The sequence below is a fragment of the Paralichthys olivaceus genome, chromosome 12, assembly GCF_024713975.1.
Source record: "Paralichthys olivaceus isolate ysfri-2021 chromosome 12, ASM2471397v2, whole genome shotgun sequence".
In the NCBI taxonomy this organism is placed as follows: Eukaryota; Metazoa; Chordata; class Actinopteri; order Pleuronectiformes; family Paralichthyidae; genus Paralichthys; species Paralichthys olivaceus.
The window spans coordinates 364,494-386,001 of NC_091104.1; the positions used below are offsets into that span (position 1 = coordinate 364,494).

At 47.9% G+C, this 21,508-nt stretch overlaps 25 non-coding genes across 25 annotated transcripts; 17 read left to right on the forward strand and 8 right to left on the reverse strand.

Annotated features, from left to right (window-relative positions):
- Positions 1-733: 733 nt before the first annotated feature.
- LOC138413064 (U1 spliceosomal RNA) lies at positions 734-897 on the forward strand. Its single transcript, XR_011245400.1, has one exon. It is a non-coding gene; the product is annotated as a U1 spliceosomal RNA (small nuclear RNA).
- Positions 898-1,732: 835 nt separating this feature from the next.
- On the forward strand, positions 1,733-1,896 carry LOC138413065 (U1 spliceosomal RNA). The gene has a single exon (XR_011245401.1). It is a non-coding gene; the product is annotated as a U1 spliceosomal RNA (small nuclear RNA).
- Positions 1,897-2,731: 835 nt separating this feature from the next.
- Positions 2,732-2,895, forward strand: LOC138413067 (U1 spliceosomal RNA). Its single transcript, XR_011245403.1, has one exon. It is a non-coding gene; the product is annotated as a U1 spliceosomal RNA (small nuclear RNA).
- A 711-nt stretch (positions 2,896-3,606) lies between these two features.
- On the reverse strand, positions 3,607-3,798 carry LOC138413302 (U2 spliceosomal RNA). The gene has a single exon (XR_011245640.1). It is a non-coding gene; the product is annotated as a U2 spliceosomal RNA (small nuclear RNA).
- Positions 3,799-3,974: 176 nt separating this feature from the next.
- On the reverse strand, positions 3,975-4,092 carry LOC138412653 (U5 spliceosomal RNA). Its single transcript, XR_011244988.1, has one exon. It is a non-coding gene; the product is annotated as a U5 spliceosomal RNA (small nuclear RNA).
- A 735-nt stretch (positions 4,093-4,827) lies between these two features.
- Positions 4,828-4,991, forward strand: LOC138413068 (U1 spliceosomal RNA). The gene has a single exon (XR_011245404.1). It is a non-coding gene; the product is annotated as a U1 spliceosomal RNA (small nuclear RNA).
- An 835-nt stretch (positions 4,992-5,826) lies between these two features.
- Positions 5,827-5,990, forward strand: LOC138413069 (U1 spliceosomal RNA). Its single transcript, XR_011245405.1, has one exon. It is a non-coding gene; the product is annotated as a U1 spliceosomal RNA (small nuclear RNA).
- An 835-nt stretch (positions 5,991-6,825) lies between these two features.
- LOC138413156 (U1 spliceosomal RNA) lies at positions 6,826-6,989 on the forward strand. Its single transcript, XR_011245492.1, has one exon. It is a non-coding gene; the product is annotated as a U1 spliceosomal RNA (small nuclear RNA).
- Positions 6,990-7,824: 835 nt separating this feature from the next.
- Positions 7,825-7,988, forward strand: LOC138413070 (U1 spliceosomal RNA). The gene has a single exon (XR_011245406.1). It is a non-coding gene; the product is annotated as a U1 spliceosomal RNA (small nuclear RNA).
- Positions 7,989-8,823: 835 nt separating this feature from the next.
- Positions 8,824-8,987, forward strand: LOC138413071 (U1 spliceosomal RNA). Its single transcript, XR_011245407.1, has one exon. It is a non-coding gene; the product is annotated as a U1 spliceosomal RNA (small nuclear RNA).
- Positions 8,988-9,822: 835 nt separating this feature from the next.
- On the forward strand, positions 9,823-9,986 carry LOC138413073 (U1 spliceosomal RNA). Its single transcript, XR_011245409.1, has one exon. It is a non-coding gene; the product is annotated as a U1 spliceosomal RNA (small nuclear RNA).
- An 835-nt stretch (positions 9,987-10,821) lies between these two features.
- On the forward strand, positions 10,822-10,985 carry LOC138413074 (U1 spliceosomal RNA). The gene has a single exon (XR_011245410.1). It is a non-coding gene; the product is annotated as a U1 spliceosomal RNA (small nuclear RNA).
- Positions 10,986-11,694: 709 nt separating this feature from the next.
- LOC138413303 (U2 spliceosomal RNA) lies at positions 11,695-11,886 on the reverse strand. The gene has a single exon (XR_011245642.1). It is a non-coding gene; the product is annotated as a U2 spliceosomal RNA (small nuclear RNA).
- Positions 11,887-12,062: 176 nt separating this feature from the next.
- LOC138412654 (U5 spliceosomal RNA) lies at positions 12,063-12,180 on the reverse strand. The gene has a single exon (XR_011244989.1). It is a non-coding gene; the product is annotated as a U5 spliceosomal RNA (small nuclear RNA).
- A 735-nt stretch (positions 12,181-12,915) lies between these two features.
- On the forward strand, positions 12,916-13,079 carry LOC138413075 (U1 spliceosomal RNA). Its single transcript, XR_011245411.1, has one exon. It is a non-coding gene; the product is annotated as a U1 spliceosomal RNA (small nuclear RNA).
- An 835-nt stretch (positions 13,080-13,914) lies between these two features.
- Positions 13,915-14,078, forward strand: LOC138413076 (U1 spliceosomal RNA). The gene has a single exon (XR_011245412.1). It is a non-coding gene; the product is annotated as a U1 spliceosomal RNA (small nuclear RNA).
- Positions 14,079-14,913: 835 nt separating this feature from the next.
- On the forward strand, positions 14,914-15,077 carry LOC138413077 (U1 spliceosomal RNA). The gene has a single exon (XR_011245413.1). It is a non-coding gene; the product is annotated as a U1 spliceosomal RNA (small nuclear RNA).
- Positions 15,078-15,788: 711 nt separating this feature from the next.
- Positions 15,789-15,980, reverse strand: LOC138413304 (U2 spliceosomal RNA). The gene has a single exon (XR_011245643.1). It is a non-coding gene; the product is annotated as a U2 spliceosomal RNA (small nuclear RNA).
- A 176-nt stretch (positions 15,981-16,156) lies between these two features.
- On the reverse strand, positions 16,157-16,274 carry LOC138412655 (U5 spliceosomal RNA). Its single transcript, XR_011244990.1, has one exon. It is a non-coding gene; the product is annotated as a U5 spliceosomal RNA (small nuclear RNA).
- A 735-nt stretch (positions 16,275-17,009) lies between these two features.
- On the forward strand, positions 17,010-17,173 carry LOC138413078 (U1 spliceosomal RNA). The gene has a single exon (XR_011245414.1). It is a non-coding gene; the product is annotated as a U1 spliceosomal RNA (small nuclear RNA).
- Positions 17,174-18,008: 835 nt separating this feature from the next.
- Positions 18,009-18,172, forward strand: LOC138413079 (U1 spliceosomal RNA). The gene has a single exon (XR_011245415.1). It is a non-coding gene; the product is annotated as a U1 spliceosomal RNA (small nuclear RNA).
- Positions 18,173-18,883: 711 nt separating this feature from the next.
- On the reverse strand, positions 18,884-19,075 carry LOC138413306 (U2 spliceosomal RNA). Its single transcript, XR_011245645.1, has one exon. It is a non-coding gene; the product is annotated as a U2 spliceosomal RNA (small nuclear RNA).
- Positions 19,076-19,251: 176 nt separating this feature from the next.
- LOC138412656 (U5 spliceosomal RNA) lies at positions 19,252-19,369 on the reverse strand. Its single transcript, XR_011244991.1, has one exon. It is a non-coding gene; the product is annotated as a U5 spliceosomal RNA (small nuclear RNA).
- Positions 19,370-20,104: 735 nt separating this feature from the next.
- LOC138413080 (U1 spliceosomal RNA) lies at positions 20,105-20,268 on the forward strand. Its single transcript, XR_011245416.1, has one exon. It is a non-coding gene; the product is annotated as a U1 spliceosomal RNA (small nuclear RNA).
- Positions 20,269-21,103: 835 nt separating this feature from the next.
- LOC138413081 (U1 spliceosomal RNA) lies at positions 21,104-21,267 on the forward strand. The gene has a single exon (XR_011245417.1). It is a non-coding gene; the product is annotated as a U1 spliceosomal RNA (small nuclear RNA).
- The last annotated feature ends 241 nt before the right edge of the window (positions 21,268-21,508 follow it).

Consider the following 21,508-nt stretch of genomic DNA (forward strand, 5'->3'; position numbering starts at 1 on the left):
ATGGCCCTCTGTTCCTGAGCAGCAGAGGAGGCTCTCGGTGACAGTCACCACCTTCACGGTAGGCCTCTCTTTGCTTTCCTATCCCAGTATGCAACATTCCCAACCCTCTGCCAATCAAAAGTAGACACATCTTTATTTCCTCCTGCCCTGGCTAATGTGGTTGGCTTTTGAGCCTGTCTTAGCAATACATCCCTGAACTGCATACATTTGGTCCTAAATGCTGCCACCAAGCTTCTCACCAAGTCTCCCAGAAGGTCTTGTGTGAAAACAAGTTTTCATGCTTGACAAAGGCTGAGACGTGTTCTCTCCTCCCCCGAGTTGGCTGTTTTGATCAGTCACGTGTGCTAGAAAAACTTGTACTGCCTGCATGCTTGTTTTCCAGAATTCATAGCAGTTGGTGTTGTCTCAGAGACAAAGGCATTGTGTCATCTGGCTTTTGCTGTGATTTCTCAGAGACGGCCAGAGGTTACCCGGTGGCTTTTCAGGAAGTTTTACTCTGTTTTGGCAAGGGGAATAAAAGGACGGGAGCCAAGAAATGTGATAAATTAATTTATATGTCATTTCACAGCCTAGTCATTTCACAGCAGTGTTTGCTTCACTTCAACAAATCCTGTATCAAAGGAGGACGAGGCGTTACCGAAGGCTTTTGGGCTCTGCGAATATGCATTGCAGGCACCGTGAGCCAAACAACTGTGTCTCAGAGCTAGGGCCCTGTCTCCGGTGCTCCCAACTCATACTTACCTGGCAGGGGAGATACCATGATCAAGAAGGTGGTTCACCCAGGGCGAGGCCCAGCCATTGCACTTCGGTTGTGCTGACCCCTGCGAATTCCCCAAATGTGGGAATCTCGACTGCATAATTTCTGGTAGTGGGGGACTGCGTCCGCGCTCTCCCCTGATCATTATGTTCAATTACAAGAAATGCCGGCAAAAATGTATAGCTCTAGTTTTTACGGCGTGTTTTGTACTCCCAAAGCCACGCATTCACTGATGCCACTGGCTTGTGGTGGATGTTGGAGTGGCATTATAGCCTCTCGGTGACAGTCACCACCTTCACGGTAGGCCTCTCTTTGCTTTCCTATCCCAGTATGCAACATTCCCAACCCTCTGCCAATCAAAAGTAGACACATCTTTATTTCCTCCTGCCCTGGCTAATGTGGTTGGCTTTTGAGCCTGTCTTAGCAATACATCCCTGAACTGCATACATTTGGTCCTAAATGCTGCCACCAAGCTTCTCACCAAGTCTCCCAGAAGGTCTTGTGTGAAAACAAGTTTTCATGCTTGACAAAGGCTGAGACGTGTTCTCTCCTCCCCCGAGTTGGCTGTTTTGATCAGTCACGTATGCTAGAAAAACTTGTACTGCCTGCATGCTTGTTTTCCAGAATTCATAGCAGTTGGTGTTGTCTCAGAGACAAAGGCATTGTGTCATCTGGCTTTTGCTGTGATTTCTCAGAGACGGCCAGAGGTTACACGGTGGCTTCTCAGGAAGTTTTACTCTGTTTTGGCAAGGGGAATAAAAGGACGGGAGCCAAGAAATGTGATAAATTAATTTATATGTCATTTCACAGCCTAGTCATTTCACAGCAGTGTTTGCTTCACTTCAACAAATAATGTATCAAAGGAGGACGAGGCGTTACCGAAGGCTTTTGGGCTCTGCGAATATGCATTGCAGGCACCGTGAGCCAAACAACTGTGTCTCAGAGCTAGGGCCCTGTCTCCGGTGCTCCCAACTCATACTTACCTGGCAGGGGAGATACCATGATCAAGAAGGTGGTTCACCCAGGGCGAGGCCCAGCCATTGCACTTCGGTTGTGCTGACCCCTGCGAATTCCCCAAATGTGGGAATCTCGACTGCATAATTTCTGGTAGTGGGGGACTGCGTCCGCGCTCTCCCCTGATCATTATGTTCAATTACAAGAAATGCCGGCAAAAATGTATAGCTCTAGTTTTTACGGCGTGTTTTGTACTCCCAAAGCCACGCATTCACTGATGCCACTGGCTTGTGGTGGATGTTGGAGTGGCATTATAGCCTCTCGGTGACAGTCACCACCTTCACGGTAGGCCTCTCTTTGCTTTCCTATCCCAGTATGCAACATTCCCAACCCTCTGCCAATCAAAAGTAGACACATCTTTATTTCCTCCTGCCCTGGCTAATGTGGTTGGCTTTTGAGCCTGTCTTAGCAATACATCCCTGAACTGCATACATTTGGTCCTATATGCTGCCACCAAGCTTCTCACCAAGTCTCCCAGAAGGTCTTGTGTGAAAACAAGTTTTCATGCTTGACAAAGGCTGAGACGTGTTCTCTCCTCCCCCGAGTGGGCTGTTTTGATCAGTCACGTATGCTAGAAAAACTTGTACTGCCTGCATGCTTGTTTTCCAGAATTCATAGCAGTTGGTGTTGTCTCAGAGACAAAGGCATTGTGTCATCTGGCTTTTGCTGTGATTTCTCAGAGACGGCCAGAGGTTACCCGGTGGCTTTTCAGGAAGTTTGACTCTGTTTTGGCAAGGGGAATAAAAGGACGGGAGCCAAGAAATGTGATAAATTAATTTATATGTCATTTCACAGCCTAGTCATTTCACAGCAGTGTTTGCTTCACTTCAACAAATCCTGTATCAAAGGAGGACGAGGCGTTACCGAAGGCTTTTGGGCTCTGCGAATATGCATTGCAGGCACCGTGAGCCAAACAACTGTGTCTCAGAGCTAGGGCCCTGTCTCCGGTGCTCCCAACTCATACTTACCTGGCAGGGGAGATACCATGATCAAGAAGGTGGTTCACCCAGGGCGAGGCCCAGCCATTGCACTTCGGTTGTGCTGACCCCTGCGAATTCCCCAAATGTGGGAATCTCGACTGCATAATTTCTGGTAGTGGGGGACTGCGTCCGCGCTCTCCCCTGATCATTATGTTCAATTACAAGAAATGCTGGCAAAAATGTATAGCTCTAGCTTTTACGGCGTGTTTTGTACTCCCAAAGCCACGCATTCACTGATGCCACTGGCTTGTGGTGGATGTTGGAGTGGCATTATAGCCTCTCGGTGACAGTCACCACCTTCACGGTAGGCCTCTCTTTGCTTTCCGATCCCAGTATGCAACATTCCCAACCCTCTGCCAATCAAAAGTAGACACATCTTTATTTCCTCCTGCCCTGGCTAATGTGGTTGGCTTTTGAGCCTGTCTTAGCAATACATCCCTGAACTGCATACATTTGGTCCTATATGCTGCCACCAAGCTTCTCACCAAGTCTCCCAGAAGGTCTTGTGTGAAAACAAGTTTTCATGCTTGACAAAGGCTTCCAACTCAATTTGGAATCCAGTTCAAGCTCATTGGGATCCCACTGAGAGCCGTGCATGGTCAGGCACAGACGTGTAGTAGACATCTACTGCAGCCATATCAATCCGTAAGGAATTGGGAACCCCTGATCAGAGTTTCTGGATTGTTCTTCAATCAAGACTCAAGGCAAAAGGAGACTGTGCTTATGACGTTGTATCCCTTACACACTGGCTCTCTCTCTCTCTGCCGGACCATTACCTTCATTTCCTTCACCCGCTGTGAATTGACTTTTGAAACAGGACAATTGTTTGAGTGCTTGGTTTTCTACAAGGTAAGAACAGAGTGCACCGTTCCCAGCGGCACTGCAATGCTAGGTCGATGCGTGGAGTGAAAGGAGCAAGCTCCAAATTTCAGCCCCTCGTGCTAAAAATCGGCTTAATATGTAGTCCTCTTATAGAGGACATATCAGATATTAAACTGATAAGAACAGATACTACACTTGATCTTAGCCAAAAGGCCGAGAAGCGATAACCCCCAAGTGGTGGATGTCCGTGCCGAGCTCTTGGCACAAATCTCACGTGTTGTGGTACCTCGTACGTACGCACGCATAACAATGGCTGCTGCTTATCGCCTCCGCCCAACCTCTCCTTTGTGGACACAGGGTTTCTGAAGTTGGACAGCTCTTTGACTTTTCACAATTTCAAAAGGCTCAGCAATACAGCAAAGCCTTCCAAAAATATATTCAACTCATGGATGTTCCTCTCCACGGAAGTCTTTAGTAAAAGGCGAAAGACTTGTGCGCTTTGAAGAGAAACCAGAGTCAGCATGGCCCTCTGTTCCTGAGCAGCAGAGGAGGCTCTCGGTGACAGTCACCACCTTCACGGTAGGCCTCTCTTTGCTTTCCTATCCCAGTATGCAACATTCCCAACCCTCTGCCAATCAAAAGTAGACACATCTTTATTTCCTCCTGCCCTGGCTAATGTGGTTGGCTTTTGAGCCTGTCTTAGCAATACATCCCTGAACTGCATACATTTGGTCCTAAATGCTGCCACCAAGCTTCTCACCAAGTCTCCCAGAAGGTCTTGTGTGAAAACAAGTTTTCATGCTTGACAAAGGCTGAGACGTGTTCTCTCCTCCCCCGAGTTGGCTGTTTTGATCAGTCACGTGTGCTAGAAAAACTTGTACTGCCTGCATGCTTGTTTTCCAGAATTCATAGCAGTTGGTGTTGTCTCAGAGACAAAGGCATTGTGTCATCTGGCTTTTGCTGTGATTTCTCAGAGACGGCCAGAGGTTACCCGGTGGCTTTTCAGGAAGTTTTACTCTGTTTTGGCAAGGGGAATAAAAGGACGGGAGCCAAGAAATGTGATAAATTAATTTATATGTCATTTCACAGCCTAGTCATTTCACAGCAGTGTTTGCTTCACTTCAACAAATCCTGTATCAAAGGAGGACGAGGCGTTACCGAAGGCTTTTGGGCTCTGCGAATATGCATTGCAGGCACCGTGAGCCAAACAACTGTGTCTCAGAGCTAGGGCCCTGTCTCCGGTGCTCCCAACTCATACTTACCTGGCAGGGGAGATACCATGATCAAGAAGGTGGTTCACCCAGGGCGAGGCCCAGCCATTGCACTTCGGTTGTGCTGACCCCTGCGAATTCCCCAAATGTGGGAATCTCGACTGCATAATTTCTGGTAGTGGGGGACTGCGTCCGCGCTCTCCCCTGATCATTATGTTCAATTACAAGAAATGCCGGCAAAAATGTATAGCTCTAGTTTTTACGGCGTGTTTTGTACTCCCAAAGCCACGCATTCACTGATGCCACTGGCTTGTGGTGGATGTTGGAGTGGCATTATAGCCTCTCGGTGACAGTCACCACCTTCACGGTAGGCCTCTCTTTGCTTTCCTATCCCAGTATGCAACATTCCCAACCCTCTGCCAATCAAAAGTAGACACATCTTTATTTCCTCCTGCCCTGGCTAATGTGGTTGGCTTTTGAGCCTGTCTTAGCAATACATCCCTGAACTGCATACATTTGGTCCTAAATGCTGCCACCAAGCTTCTCACCAAGTCTCCCAGAAGGTCTTGTGTGAAAACAAGTTTTCATGCTTGACAAAGGCTGAGACGTGTTCTCTCCTCCCCCGAGTTGGCTGTTTTGATCAGTCACGTATGCTAGAAAAACTTGTACTGCCTGCATGCTTGTTTTCCAGAATTCATAGCAGTTGGTGTTGTCTCAGAGACAAAGGCATTGTGTCATCTGGCTTTTGCTGTGATTTCTCAGAGACGGCCAGAGGTTACCCGGTGGCTTCTCAGGAAGTTTTACTCTGTTTTGGCAAGGGGAATAAAAGGACGGGAGCCAAGAAATGTGATAAATTAATGTATATGTCATTTCACAGCCTAGTCATTTCACAGCAGTGTTTGCTTCACTTCAACAAATCCTGTATCAAAGGAGGACGAGGCGTTACCGAAGGCTTTTGGGCTCTGCGAATATGCATTGCAGGCACCGTGAGCCAAACAACTGTGTCTCAGAGCTAGGGCCCTGTCTCCGGTGCTCCCAACTCATACTTACCTGGCAGGGGAGATACCATGATCAAGAAGGTGGTTCACCCAGGGCGAGGCCCAGCCATTGCACTTCGGTTGTGCTGACCCCTGCGAATTCCCCAAATGTGGGAATCTCGACTGCATAATTTCTGGTAGTGGGGGACTGCGTCCGCGCTCTCCCCTGATCATTATGTTCAATTACAAGAAATGCCGGCAAAAATGTATAGCTCTAGTTTTTACAGCGTGTTTTGTACTCCCAAAGCCACGCATTCACTGATGCCACTGGCTTGTGGTGGATGTTGGAGTGGCATTATAGCCTCTCGGTGACAGTCACCACCTTCACGGTAGGCCTCTCTTTGCTTTCCTATCCCAGTATGCAACATTCCCAACCCTCTGCCAATCAAAAGTAGACACATCTTTATTTCCTCCTGCCCTGGCTAATGTGGTTGGCTTTTGAGCCTGTCTTAGCAATACATCCCTGAACTGCATACATTTGGTCCTAAATGCTGCCACCAAGCTTCTCACCAAGTCTCCCAGAAGGTCTTGTGTGAAAACAAGTTTTCATGCTTGACAAAGGCTGAGACGTGTTCTCTCCTCCCCCGAGTTGGCTGTTTTGATCAGTCACGTATGCTAGAAAAACTTGTACTGCCTGCATGCTTGTTTTCCAGAATTCATAGCAGTTGGTGTTGTCTCAGAGACAAAGGCATTGTGTCATCTGGCTTTTGCTGTGATTTCTCAGAGACGGCCAGAGGTTACACGGTGGCTTCTCAGGAAGTTTTACTCTGTTTTGGCAAGGGGAATAAAAGGACGGGAGCCAAGAAATGTGATAAATTAATTTATATGTCATTTCACAGCCTAGTCATTTCACAGCAGTGTTTGCTTCACTTCAACAAATAATGTATCAAAGGAGGACGAGGCGTTACCGAAGGCTTTTGGGCTCTGCGAATATGCATTGCAGGCACCGTGAGCCAAACAACTGTGTCTCAGAGCTAGGGCCCTGTCTCCGGTGCTCCCAACTCATACTTACCTGGCAGGGGAGATACCATGATCAAGAAGGTGGTTCACCCACGGCGAGGCCCAGCCATTGCACTTCGGTTGTGCTGACCCCTGCGAATTCCCCAAATGTGGGAATCTCGACTGCATAATTTCTGGTAGTGGGGGACTGCGTCCGCGCTCTCCCCTGATCATTATGTTCAATTACAAGAAATGCCGGCAAAAATGTATAGCTCTAGTTTTTACGGCGTGTTTTGTACTCCCAAAGCCACGCATTCACTGATGCCACTGGCTTGTGGTGGATGTTGGAGTGGCATTATAGCCTCTCGGTGACAGTCACCACCTTCACGGTAGGCCTCTCTTTGCTTTCCTATCCCAGTATGCAACATTCCCAACCCTCTGCCAATCAAAAGTAGACACATCTTTATTTCCTCCTGCCCTGGCTAATGTGGTTGGCTTTTGAGCCTGTCTTAGCAATACATCCCTGAACTGCATACATTTGGTCCTATATGCTGCCACCAAGCTTCTCACCAAGTCTCCCAGAAGGTCTTGTGTGAAAACAAGTTTTCATGCTTGACAAAGGCTGAGACGTGTTCTCTCCTCCCCCGAGTGGGCTGTTTTGATCAGTCACGTATGCTAGAAAAACTTGTACTGCCTGCATGCTTGTTTTCCAGAATTCATAGCAGTTGGTGTTGTCTCAGAGACAAAGGCATTGTGTCATCTGGCTTTTGCTGTGATTTCTCAGAGACGGCCAGAGGTTACCCGGTGGCTTTTCAGGAAGTTTGACTCTGTTTTGGCAAGGGGAATAAAAGGACGGGAGCCAAGAAATGTGATAAATTAATTTATATGTCATTTCACAGCCTAGTCATTTCACAGCAGTGTTTGCTTCACTTCAACAAATCCTGTATCAAAGGAGGACGAGGCGTTACCGAAGGCTTTTGGGCTCTGCGAATATGCATTGCAGGCACCGTGAGCCAAACAACTGTGTCTCAGAGCTAGGGCCCTGTCTCCGGTGCTCCCAACTCATACTTACCTGGCAGGGGAGATACCATGATCAAGAAGGTGGTTCACCCAGGGCGAGGCCCAGCCATTGCACTTCGGTTGTGCTGACCCCTGCGAATTCCCCAAATGTGGGAATCTCGACTGCATAATTTCTGGTAGTGGGGGACTGCGTCCGCGCTCTCCCCTGATCATTATGTTCAATTACAAGAAATGCCGGCAAAAATGTATAGCTCTAGTTTTTACGGCGTGTTTTGTACTCCCAAAGCCACGCATTCACTGATGCCACTGGCTTGTGGTGGATGTTGGAGTGGCATTATAGCCTCTCGGTGACAGTCACCACCTTCACGGTAGGCCTCTCTTTGCTTTCCGATCCCAGTATGCAACATTCCCAACCCTCTGCCAATCAAAAGTAGACACATCTTTATTTCCTCCTGCCCTGGCTAATGTGGTTGGCTTTTGAGCCTGTCTTAGCAATACATCCCTGAACTGCATACATTTGGTCCTAAATGCTGCCACCAAGCTTCTCACCAAGTCTCCCAGAAGGTCTTGTGTGAAAACAAGTTTTCATGCTTGACAAAGGCTGAGACGTGTTCTCTCCTCCCCCGAGTTGGCTGTTTTGATCAGTCACGTATGCTAGAAAAACTTGTACTGCCTGCATGCTTGTTTTCCAGAATTCATAGCAGTTGGTGTTGTCTCAGAGACAAAGGCATTGTGTCATCTGGCTTTTGCTGTGATTTCTCAGAGACGGCCAGAGGTTACCCGGTGGCTTCTCAGGAAGTTTTACTCTGTTTTGGCAAGGGGAATAAAAGGACGGGAGCCAAGAAATGTGATAAATTAATGTATATGTCATTTCACAGCCTAGTCATTTCACAGCAGTGTTTGCTTCACTTCAACAAATCCTGTATCAAAGGAGGACGAGGCGTTACCGAAGGCTTTTGGGCTCTGCGAATATGCATTGCAGGCACCGTGAGCCAAACAACTGTGTCTCAGAGCTAGGGCCCTGTCTCCGGTGCTCCCAACTCATACTTACCTGGCAGGGGAGATACCATGATCAAGAAGGTGGTTCACCCAGGGCGAGGCCCAGCCATTGCACTTCGGTTGTGCTGACCCCTGCGAATTCCCCAAATGTGGGAATCTCGACTGCATAATTTCTGGTAGTGGGGGACTGCGTCCGCGCTCTCCCCTGATCATTATGTTCAATTACAAGAAATGCCGGCAAAAATGTATAGCTCTAGTTTTTACGGCGTGTTTTGTACTCCCAAAGCCACGCATTCACTGATGCCACTGGCTTGTGGTGGATGTTGGAGTGGCATTATAGCCTCTCGGTGACAGTCACCACCTTCACGGTAGGCCTCTCTTTGCTTTCCTATCCCAGTATGCAACATTCCCAACCCTCTGCCAATCAAAAGTAGACACATCTTTATTTCCTCCTGCCCTGGCTAATGTGGTTGGCTTTTGAGCCTGTCTTAGCAATACATCCCTGAACTGCATACATTTGGTCCTAAATGCTGCCACCAAGCTTCTCACCAAGTCTCCCAGAAGGTCTTGTGTGAAAACAAGTTTTCATGCTTGACAAAGGCTGAGACGTGTTCTCTCCTCCCCCGAGTTGGCTGTTTTGATCAGTCACGTATGCTAGAAAAACTTGTACTGCCTGCATGCTTGTTTTCCAGAATTCATAGCAGTTGGTGTTGTCTCAGAGACAAAGGCATTGTGTCATCTGGCTTTTGCTGTGATTTCTCAGAGACGGCCAGAGGTTACACGGTGGCTTCTCAGGAAGTTTTACTCTGTTTTGGCAAGGGGAATAAAAGGACGGGAGCCAAGAAATGTGATAAATTAATTTATATGTCATTTCACAGCCTAGTCATTTCACAGCAGTGTTTGCTTCACTTCAACAAATAATGTATCAAAGGAGGACGAGGCGTTACCGAAGGCTTTTGGGCTCTGCGAATATGCATTGCAGGCACCGTGAGCCAAACAACTGTGTCTCAGAGCTAGGGCCCTGTCTCCGGTGCTCCCAACTCATACTTACCTGGCAGGGGAGATACCATGATCAAGAAGGTGGTTCACCCAGGGCGAGGCCCAGCCATTGCACTTCGGTTGTGCTGACCCCTGCGAATTCCCCAAATGTGGGAATCTCGACTGCATAATTTCTGGTAGTGGGGGACTGCGTCCGCGCTCTCCCCTGATCATTATGTTCAATTACAAGAAATGCCGGCAAAAATGTATAGCTCTAGTTTTTACGGCGTGTTTTGTACTCCCAAAGCCACGCATTCACTGATGCCACTGGCTTGTGGTGGATGTTGGAGTGGCATTATAGCCTCTCGGTGACAGTCACCACCTTCACGGTAGGCCTCTCTTTGCTTTCCTATCCCAGTATGCAACATTCCCAACCCTCTGCCAATCAAAAGTAGACACATCTTTATTTCCTCCTGCCCTGGCTAATGTGGTTGGCTTTTGAGCCTGTCTTAGCAATACATCCCTGAACTGCATACATTTGGTCCTATATGCTGCCACCAAGCTTCTCACCAAGTCTCCCAGAAGGTCTTGTGTGAAAACAAGTTTTCATGCTTGACAAAGGCTGAGACGTGTTCTCTCCTCCCCCGAGTGGGCTGTTTTGATCAGTCACGTATGCTAGAAAAACTTGTACTGCCTGCATGCTTGTTTTCCAGAATTCATAGCAGTTGGTGTTGTCTCAGAGACAAAGGCATTGTGTCATCTGGCTTTTGCTGTGATTTCTCAGAGACGGCCAGAGGTTACCCGGTGGCTTTTCAGGAAGTTTGACTCTGTTTTGGCAAGGGGAATAAAAGGACGGGAGCCAAGAAATGTGATAAATTAATTTATATGTCATTTCACAGCCTAGTCATTTCACAGCAGTGTTTGCTTCACTTCAACAAATCCTGTATCAAAGGAGGACGAGGCGTTACCGAAGGCTTTTGGGCTCTGCGAATATGCATTGCAGGCACCGTGAGCCAAACAACTGTGTCTCAGAGCTAGGGCCCTGTCTCCGGTGCTCCCAACTCATACTTACCTGGCAGGGGAGATACCATGATCAAGAAGGTGGTTCACCCAGGGCGAGGCCCAGCCATTGCACTTCGGTTGTGCTGACCCCTGCGAATTCCCCAAATGTGGGAATCTCGACTGCATAATTTCTGGTAGTGGGGGACTGCGTCCGCGCTCTCCCCTGATCATTATGTTCAATTACAAGAAATGCCGGCAAAAATGTATAGCTCTAGCTTTTACGGCGTGTTTTGTACTCCCAAAGCCACGCATTCACTGATGCCACTGGCTTGTGGTGGATGTTGGAGTGGCATTATAGCCTCTCGGTGACAGTCACCACCTTCACGGTAGGCCTCTCTTTGCTTTCCGATCCCAGTATGCAACATTCCCAACCCTCTGCCAATCAAAAGTAGACACATCTTTATTTCCTCCTGCCCTGGCTAATGTGGTTGGCTTTTGAGCCTGTCTTAGCAATACATCCCTGAACTGCATACATTTGGTCCTATATGCTGCCACCAAGCTTCTCACCAAGTCTCCCAGAAGGTCTTGTGTGAAAACAAGTTTTCATGCTTGACAAAGGCTTCCAACTCAATTTGGAATCCAGTTCAAGCTCATTGGGATCCCACTGAGAGCCGTGCATGGTCAGGCACAGACGTGTAGTAGACATCTACTGCAGCCATATCAATCCGTAAGGAATTGGGAACCCCTGATCAGAGTTTCTGGATTGTTCTTCAATCAAGACTCAAGGCAAAAGGAGACTGTGCTTATGACGTTGTATCCCTTACACACTGGCTCTCTCTCTCTGCCGGACCATTACCTTCATTTCCTTCACCCGCTGTGAATTGACTTTTGAAACAGGACAATTGTTTGAGTGCTTGGTTTTCTACAAGGTAAGAACAGAGTGCACCGTTCCCAGCGGCACTGCAATGCTAGGTCGATGCGTGGAGTGAAAGGAGCAAGCTCCAAATTTCAGCCCCTCGTGCTAAAAATCGGCTTAATATGTAGTCCTCTTATAGAGGACATATCAGATATTAAACTGATAAGAACAGATACTACACTTGATCTTAGCCAAAAGGCCGAGAAGCGATAACCCCCAAGTGGTGGATGTCCGTGCCGAGCTCTTGGCACAAATCTCACGTGTTGTGGTACCTCGTACGTACGCACGCATAACAATGGCTGCTGCTTATCGCCTCCGCCCAACCTCTCCTTTGTGGACACAGGGTTTCTGAAGTTGGACAGCTCTTTGACTTTTCACAATTTCAAAAGGCTCAGCAATACAGCAAAGCCTTCCAAAAATATATTCAACTCATGGATGTTCCTCTCCACGGAAGTCTTTAGTAAAAGGCGAAAGACTTGTGCGCTTTGAAGAGAAACCAGAGTCAGCATGGCCCTCTGTTCCTGAGCAGCAGAGGAGGCTCTCGGTGACAGTCACCACCTTCACGGTAGGCCTCTCTTTGCTTTCCTATCCCAGTATGCAACATTCCCAACCCTCTGCCAATCAAAAGTAGACACATCTTTATTTCCTCCTGCCCTGGCTAATGTGGTTGGCTTTTGAGCCTGTCTTAGCAATACATCCCTGAACTGCATACATTTGGTCCTAAATGCTGCCACCAAGCTTCTCACCAAGTCTCCCAGAAGGTCTTGTGTGAAAACAAGTTTTCATGCTTGACAAAGGCTGAGACGTGTTCTCTCCTCCCCCGAGTTGGCTGTTTTGATCAGTCACGTGTGCTAGAAAAACTTGTACTGCCTGCATGCTTGTTTTCCAGAATTCATAGCAGTTGGTGTTGTCTCAGAGACAAAGGCATTGTGTCATCTGGCTTTTGCTGTGATTTCTCAGAGACGGCCAGAGGTTACCCGGTGGCTTTTCAGGAAGTTTTACTCTGTTTTGGCAAGGGGAATAAAAGGACGGGAGCCAAGAAATGTGATAAATTAATTTATATGTCATTTCACAGCCTAGTCATTTCACAGCAGTGTTTGCTTCACTTCAACAAATCCTGTATCAAAGGAGGACGAGGCGTTACCGAAGGCTTTTGGGCTCTGCGAATATGCATTGCAGGCACCGTGAGCCAAACAACTGTGTCTCAGAGCTAGGGCCCTGTCTCCGGTGCTCCCAACTCATACTTACCTGGCAGGGGAGATACCATGATCAAGAAGGTGGTTCACCCAGGGCGAGGCCCAGCCATTGCACTTCGGTTGTGCTGACCCCTGCGAATTCCCCAAATGTGGGAATCTCGACTGCATAATTTCTGGTAGTGGGGGACTGCGTCCGCGCTCTCCCCTGATCATTATGTTCAATTACAAGAAATGCCGGCAAAAATGTATAGCTCTAGTTTTTACGGCGTGTTTTGTACTCCCAAAGCCACGCATTCACTGATGCCACTGGCTTGTGGTGGATGTTGGAGTGGCATTATAGCCTCTCGGTGACAGTCACCACCTTCACGGTAGGCCTCTCTTTGCTTTCCTATCCCAGTATGCAACATTCCCAACCCTCTGCCAATCAAAAGTAGACACATCTTTATTTCCTCCTGCCCTGGCTAATGTGGTTGGCTTTTGAGCCTGTCTTAGCAATACATCCCTGAACTGCATACATTTGGTCCTAAATGCTGCCACCAAGCTTCTCACCAAGTCTCCCAGAAGGTCTTGTGTGAAAACAAGTTTTCATGCTTGACAAAGGCTGAGACGTGTTCTCTCCTCCCCCGAGTTGGCTGTTTTGATCAGTCACGTATGCTAGAAAAACTTGTACTGCCTGCATGCTTGTTTTCCAGAATTCATAGCAGTTGGTGTTGTCTCAGAGACAAAGGCATTGTGTCATCTGGCTTTTGCTGTGATTTCTCAGAGACGGCCAGAGGTTACACGGTGGCTTCTCAGGAAGTTTTACTCTGTTTTGGCAAGGGGAATAAAAGGACGGGAGCCAAGAAATGTGATAAATTAATTTATATGTCATTTCACAGCCTAGTCATTTCACAGCAGTGTTTGCTTCACTTCAACAAATAATGTATCAAAGGAGGACGAGGCGTTACCGAAGGCTTTTGGGCTCTGCGAATATGCATTGCAGGCACCGTGAGCCAAACAACTGTGTCTCAGAGCTAGGGCCCTGTCTCCGGTGCTCCCAACTCATACTTACCTGGCAGGGGAGATACCATGATCAAGAAGGTGGTTCACCCAGGGCGAGGCCCAGCCATTGCACTTCGGTTGTGCTGACCCCTGCGAATTCCCCAAATGTGGGAATCTCGACTGCATAATTTCTGGTAGTGGGGGACTGCGTCCGCGCTCTCCCCTGATCATTATGTTCAATTACAAGAAATGCCGGCAAAAATGTATAGCTCTAGTTTTTACGGCGTGTTTTGTACTCCCAAAGCCACGCATTCACTGATGCCACTGGCTTGTGGTGGATGTTGGAGTGGCATTATAGCCTCTCGGTGACAGTCACCACCTTCACGGTAGGCCTCTCTTTGCTTTCCTATCCCAGTATGCAACATTCCCAACCCTCTGCCAATCAAAAGTAGACACATCTTTATTTCCTCCTGCCCTGGCTAATGTGGTTGGCTTTTGAGCCTGTCTTAGCAATACATCCCTGAACTGCATACATTTGGTCCTATATGCTGCCACCAAGCTTCTCACCAAGTCTCCCAGAAGGTCTTGTGTGAAAACAAGTTTTCATGCTTGACAAAGGCTGAGACGTGTTCTCTCCTCCCCCGAGTGGGCTGTTTTGATCAGTCACGTATGCTAGAAAAACTTGTACTGCCTGCATGCTTGTTTTCCAGAATTCATAGCAGTTGGTGTTGTCTCAGAGACAAAGGCATTGTGTCATCTGGCTTTTGCTGTGATTTCTCAGAGACGGCCAGAGGTTACCCGGTGGCTTTTCAGGAAGTTTGACTCTGTTTTGGCAAGGGGAATAAAAGGACGGGAGCCAAGAAATGTGATAAATTAATTTATATGTCATTTCACAGCCTAGTCATTTCACAGCAGTGTTTGCTTCACTTCAACAAATCCTGTATCAAAGGAGGACGAGGCGTTACCGAAGGCTTTTGGGCTCTGCGAATATGCATTGCAGGCACCGTGAGCCAAACAACTGTGTCTCAGAGCTAGGGCCCTGTCTCCGGTGCTCCCAACTCATACTTACCTGGCAGGGGAGATACCATGATCAAGAAGGTGGTTCACCCAGGGCGAGGCCCAGCCATTGCACTTCGGTTGTGCTGACCCCTGCGAATTCCCCAAATGTGGGAATCTCGACTGCATAATTTCTGGTAGTGGGGGACTGCGTCCGCGCTCTCCCCTGATCATTATGTTCAATTACAAGAAATGCCGGCAAAAATGTATAGCTCTAGCTTTTACGGCGTGTTTTGTACTCCCAAAGCCACGCATTCACTGATGCCACTGGCTTGTGGTGGATGTTGGAGTGGCATTATAGCCTCTCGGTGACAGTCACCACCTTCACGGTAGGCCTCTCTTTGCTTTCCGATCCCAGTATGCAACATTCCCAACCCTCTGCCAATCAAAAGTAGACACATCTTTATTTCCTCCTGCCCTGGCTAATGTGGTTGGCTTTTGAGCCTGTCTTAGCAATACATCCCTGAACTGCATACATTTGGTCCTATATGCTGCCACCAAGCTTCTCACCAAGTCTCCCAGAAGGTCTTGTGTGAAAACAAGTTTTCATGCTTGACAAAGGCTTCCAACTCAATTTGGAATCCAGTTCAAGCTCATTGGGATCCCACTGAGAGCCGTGCATGGTCAGGCACAGACGTGTAGTAGACATCTACTGCAGCCATATCAATCCGTAAGGAATTGGGAACCCCTGATCAGAGTTTCTGGATTGTTCTTCAATCAAGACTCAAGGCAAAAGGAGACTGTGCTTATGACGTTGTATCCCTTACACACTGGCTCTCTCTCTCTCTGCCGGACCATTACCTTCATTTCCTTCACCCGCTGTGAATTGACTTTTGAAACAGGACAATTGTTTGAGTGCTTGGTTTTCTACAAGGTAAGAACAGAGTGCACCGTTCCCAGCGGCACTGCAATGCTAGGTCGATGCGTGGAGTGAAAGGAGCAAGCTCCAAATTTCAGCCCCTCGTGCTAAAAATCGGCTTAATATGTAGTCCTCTTATAGAGGACATATCAGATATTAAACTGATAAGAACAGATACTACACTTGATCTTAGCCAAAAGGCCGAGAAGCGATAACCCCCAAGTGGTGGATGTCCGTGCCGAGCTCTTGGCACAAATCTCACGTGTTGTGGTACCTCGTACGTACGCACGCATAACAATGGCTGCTGCTTATCGCCTCCGCCCAACCTCTCCTTTGTGGACACAGGGTTTCTGAAGTTGGACAGCTCTTTGACTTTTCACAATTTCAAAAGGCTCAGCAATACAGCAAAGCCTTCCAAAAATATATTCAACTCATGGATGTTCCTCTCCACGGAAGTCTTTAGTAAAAGGCGAAAGACTTGTGCGCTTTGAAGAGAAACCAGAGTCAGCATGGCCCTCTGTTCCTGAGCAGCAGAGGAGGCTCTCGGTGACAGTCACCACCTTCACGGTAGGCCTCTCTTTGCTTTCCTATCCCAGTATGCAACATTCCCAACCCTCTGCCAATCAAAAGTAGACACATCTTTATTTCCTCCTGCCCTGGCTAATGTGGTTGGCTTTTGAGCCTGTCTTAGCAATACATCCCTGAACTGCATACATTTGGTCCTAAATGCTGCCACCAAGCTTCTCACCAAGTCTCCCAGAAGGTCTTGTGTGAAAACAAGTTTTCATGCTTGACAAAGGCTGAGACGTGTTCTCTCCTCCCCCGAGTTGGCTGTTTTGATCAGTCACGTATGCTAGAAAAACTTGTACTGCCTGCATGCTTGTTTTCCAGAATTCATAGCAGTTGGTGTTGTCTCAGAGACAAAGGCATTGTGTCATCTGGCTTTTGCTGTGATTTCTCAGAGACGGCCAGAGGTTACACGGTGGCTTCTCAGGAAGTTTTACTCTGTTTTGGCAAGGGGAATAAAAGGACGGGAGCCAAGAAATGTGATAAATTAATGTATATGTCATTTCACAGCCTAGTCATTTCACAGCAGTGTTTGCTTCACTTCAACAAATAATGTATCAAAGGAGGACGAGGCGTTACCGAAGGCTTTTGGGCTCTGCGAATATGCATTGCAGGCACCGTGAGCCAAACAACTGTGTCTCAGAGCTAGGGCCCTGTCTCCGGTGCTCCCAACTCATACTTACCTGGCAGGGGAGATACCATGATCAAGAAGGTGGTTCACCCAGGGCGAGGCCCAGCCATTGCACTTCGGTTGTGCTGACCCCTGCGAATTCCCCAAATGTGGGAATCTCGACTGCATAATTTCTGGTAGTGGGGGACTGCGTCCGCGCTCTCCCCTGATCATTATGTTCAATTACAAGAAATGCCGGCAAAAATGTATAGCTCTAGTTTTTACGGCGTGTTTTGTACTCCCAAAGCCACGCATTCACTGATGCCACTGGCTTGTGGTGGATGTTGGAGTGGCATTATAGCCTCTCGGTGACAGTCACCACCTTCACGGTAGGCCTCTCTTTGCTTTCCTATCCCAGTATGCAACATTCCCAACCCTCTGCCAATCAAAAGTAGACACATCTTTATTTCCTCCTGCCCTGGCTAATGTGGTTGGCTTTTGAGCCTGTCTTAGCAATACATCCCTGAACTGCATACATTTGGTCCTATATGCTGCCACCAAGCTTCTCACCAAGTCTCCCAGAAGGTCTTGTGTGAAAACAAGTTTTCATGCTTGACAAAGGCTGAGACGTGTTCTCTCCTCCCCCGAGTGGGCTGTTTTGATCAGTCACGTATGCTAGAAAAACTTGTACTGCCTGCATGCTTGTTTTCCAGAATTCATAGCAGTTGGTGTTGTCTCAGAGACAAAGGCATTGTGTCATCTGGCTTTTGCTGTGATTTCTCAGAGACGGCCAGAGGTTACCCGGTGGCTTTTCAGGAAGTTTGACTCTGTTTTGGCAAGGGGAATAAAAGGACGGGAGCCAAGAAATGTGATAAATTAATTTATATGTCATTTCACAGCCTAGTCATTTCACAGCAGTGTTTGCTTCACTTCAACAAATCCTGTATCAAAGGAGGACGAGGCGTTACCGAAGGCTTTTGGGCTCTGCGAATATGCATTGCAGGCACCGTGAGCCAAACAACTGTGTCTCAGAGCTAGGGCCCTGTCTCCGGTGCTCCCAACTCATACTTACCTGGCAGGGGAGATACCATGATCAAGAAGGTGGTTCACCCAGGGCGAGGCCCAGCCATTGCACTTCGGTTGTGCTGACCCCTGCGAATTCCCCAAATGTGGGAATCTCGACTGCATAATTTCTGGTAGTGGGGGACTGCGTCCGCGCTCTCCCCTGATCATTATGTTCAATTACAAGAAATGCCGGCAAAAATGTATAGCTCTAGTTTTTACGGCGTGTTTTGTACTCCCAAAGCCACGCATTCACTGATGCCACTGGCTTGTGGTGGATGTTGGAGTGGCATTATAGCCTCTCGGTGACAGTCACCACCTTCACGGTAGGCCTCTCTTTGCTTTCCGATCCCAGTATGCAACATTCCCAACCCTCTGCCAATCAAAAGTAGACACATCTTTATTTCCTCCTGCCCTGGCTAATGTGGTTGGCTTTTGAGCCTGTCTTAGCAATACATCCCTGAACTGCATACATTTGGTCCTATATGCTGCCACCAAGCTTCTCACCAAGTCTCCCAGAAGGTCTTGTGTGAAAACAAGTTTTCATGCTTGACAAAGGCTTCCAACTCAATTTGGAATCCAGTTCAAGCTCATTGGGATCCCACTGAGAGCCGTGCATGGTCAGGCACAGACGTGTAGTAGACATCTACTGCAGCCATATCAATCCGTAAGGAATTGGGAACCCCTGATCAGAGTTTCTGGATTGTTCTTCAATCAAGACTCAAGGCAAAAGGAGACTGTGCTTATGACGTTGTATCCCTTACACACTGGCTCTCTCTCTCTCTGCCGGACCATTACCTTCATTTCCTTCACCCGCTGTGAATTGACTTTTGAAACAGGACAATTGTTTGAGTGCTTGGTTTTCTACAAGGTAAGAACAGAGTGCACCGTTCCCAGCGGCACTGCAATGCTAGGTCGATGCGTGGAGTGAAAGGAGCAAGCTCCAAATTTCAGCCCCTCGTGCTAAAAATCGGCTTAATATGTAGTCCTCTTATAGAGGACATATCAGATATTAAACTGATAAGAACAGATACTACACTTGATCTTAGCCAAAAGGCCGAGAAGCGATAACCCCCAAGTGGTGGATGTCCGTGCCGAGCTCTTGGCACAAATCTCACGTGTTGTGGTACCTCGTACGTACGCACGCATAACAATGGCTGCTGCTTATCGCCTCCGCCCAACCTCTCCTTTGTGGACACAGGGTTTCTGAAGTTGGACAGCTCTTTGACTTTTCACAATTTCAAAAGGCTCAGCAATACAGCAAAGCCTTCCAAAAATATATTCAACTCATGGATGTTCCTCTCCACGGAAGTCTTTAGTAAAAGGCGAAAGACTTGTGCGCTTTGAAGAGAAACCAGAGTCAGCATGGCCCTCTGTTCCTGAGCAGCAGAGGAGGCTCTCGGTGACAGTCACCACCTTCACGGTAGGCCTCTCTTTGCTTTCCTATCCCAGTATGCAACATTCCCAACCCTCTGCCAATCAAAAGTAGACACATCTTTATTTCCTCCTGCCCTGGCTAATGTGGTTGGCTTTTGAGCCTGTCTTAGCAATACATCCCTGAACTGCATACATTTGGTCCTAAATGCTGCCACCAAGCTTCTCACCAAGTCTCCCAGAAGGTCTTGTGTGAAAACAAGTTTTCATGCTTGACAAAGGCTGAGACGTGTTCTCTCCTCCCCCGAGTTGGCTGTTTTGATCAGTCACGTGTGCTAGAAAAACTTGTACTGCCTGCATGCTTGTTTTCAAGAATTCATAGCAGTTGGTGTTGTCTCAGAGACAAAGGCATTGTGTCATCTGGCTTTTGCTGTGATTTCTCAGAGACGGCCAGAGGTTACCCGGTGGCTTTTCAGGAAGTTTTACTCTGTTTTGGCAAGGGGAATAAAAGGACGGGAGCCAAGAAATGTGATAAATTAATTTATATGTCATTTCACAGCCTAGTCATTTCACAGCAGTGTTTGCTTCACTTCAACAAATCCTGTATCAAAGGAGGACGAGGCGTTACCGAAGGCTTTTGGGCTCTGCGAATATGCATTGCAGGCACCGTGAGCCAAACAACTGTGTCTCAGAGCTAGGGCCCTGTCTCCGGTGCTCCCAACTCATACTTACCTGGCAGGGGAGATACCATGATCAAGAAGGTGGTTCACCCAGGGCGAGGCCCAGCCATTGCACTTCGGTTGTGCTGACCCCTGCGAATTCCCCAAATGTGGGAATCTCGACTGCATAATTTCTGGTAGTGGGGGACTGCGTCCGCGCTCTCCCCTGATCATTATGTTCAATTACAAGAAATGCCGGCAAAAATGTATAGCTCTAGTTTTTACGGCGTGTTTTGTACTCCCAAAGCCACGCATTCACTGATGCCACTGGCTTGTGGTGGATGTTGGAGTGGCATTATAGCCTCTCGGTGACAGTCACCACCTTCACGGTAGGCCTCTCTTTGCTTTCCTATCCCAGTATGCAACATTCCCAACCCTCTGCCAATCAAAAGTAGACACATCTTTATTTCCTCCTGCCCTGGCTAATGTGGTTGGCTTTTGAGCCTGTCTTAGCAATACATCCCTGAACTGCATACATTTGGTCCTAAATGCTGCCACCAAGCTTCTCACCAAGTCTCCCAGAAGGTCTTGTGTGAAAACAAGTTTTCATGCTTGACAAAGGCTGAGACGTGTTCTCTCCTCCCCCGAGTTGGCTGTTTTGATCAGTCACGTATGCTAGAAAAACTTGTACTGCCTGCATGCTTGTTTTCCAGAATTCATAGCAGTTGGTGTTGTCTCAGAGACAAAGGCATTGTGTCATCTGGCTTTTGCTGTGATTTCTCAGAGACGGCCAGAGGTTACACGGTGGCTTCTCAGGAAGTTTTACTCTGTTTTGGCAAGGGGAATAAAAGGACGGGAGCCAAGAAATGTGATAAATTAATTTATATGTCATTTCACAGCCTAGTCATTTCACAGCAGTGTTTGCTTCACTTCAACAAATAATGTATCAAAGGAGGACGAGGCGTTACCGAAGGCTTTTGGGCTCTGCGAATATGCATTGCAGGCACCGTGAGCCAAACAACTGTGTCTCAGAGCTAGGGCCCTGTCTCCGGTGCTCCCAACTCATACTTACCTGGCAGGGGAGATACCATGATCAAGAAGGTGGTTCACCCAGGGCGAGGCCCAGCCATTGCACTTCGGTTGTGCTGACCCCTGCGAATTCCCCAAATGTGGGAATCTCGACTGCATAATTTCTGGTAGTGGGGGACTGCGTCCGCGCTCTCCCCTGATCATTATGTTCAATTACAAGAAATGCCGGCAAAAATGTATAGCTCTAGTTTTTACGGCGTGTTTTGTACTCCCAAAGCCACGCATTCACTGATGCCACTGGCTTGTGGTGGATGTTGGAGTGGCATTATAGCCTCTCGGTGACAGTCACCACCTTCACGGTAGGCCTCTCTTTGCTTTCCTATCCCAGTATGCAACATTCCCAACCCTCTGCCAATCAAAAGTAGACACATCTTTATTTC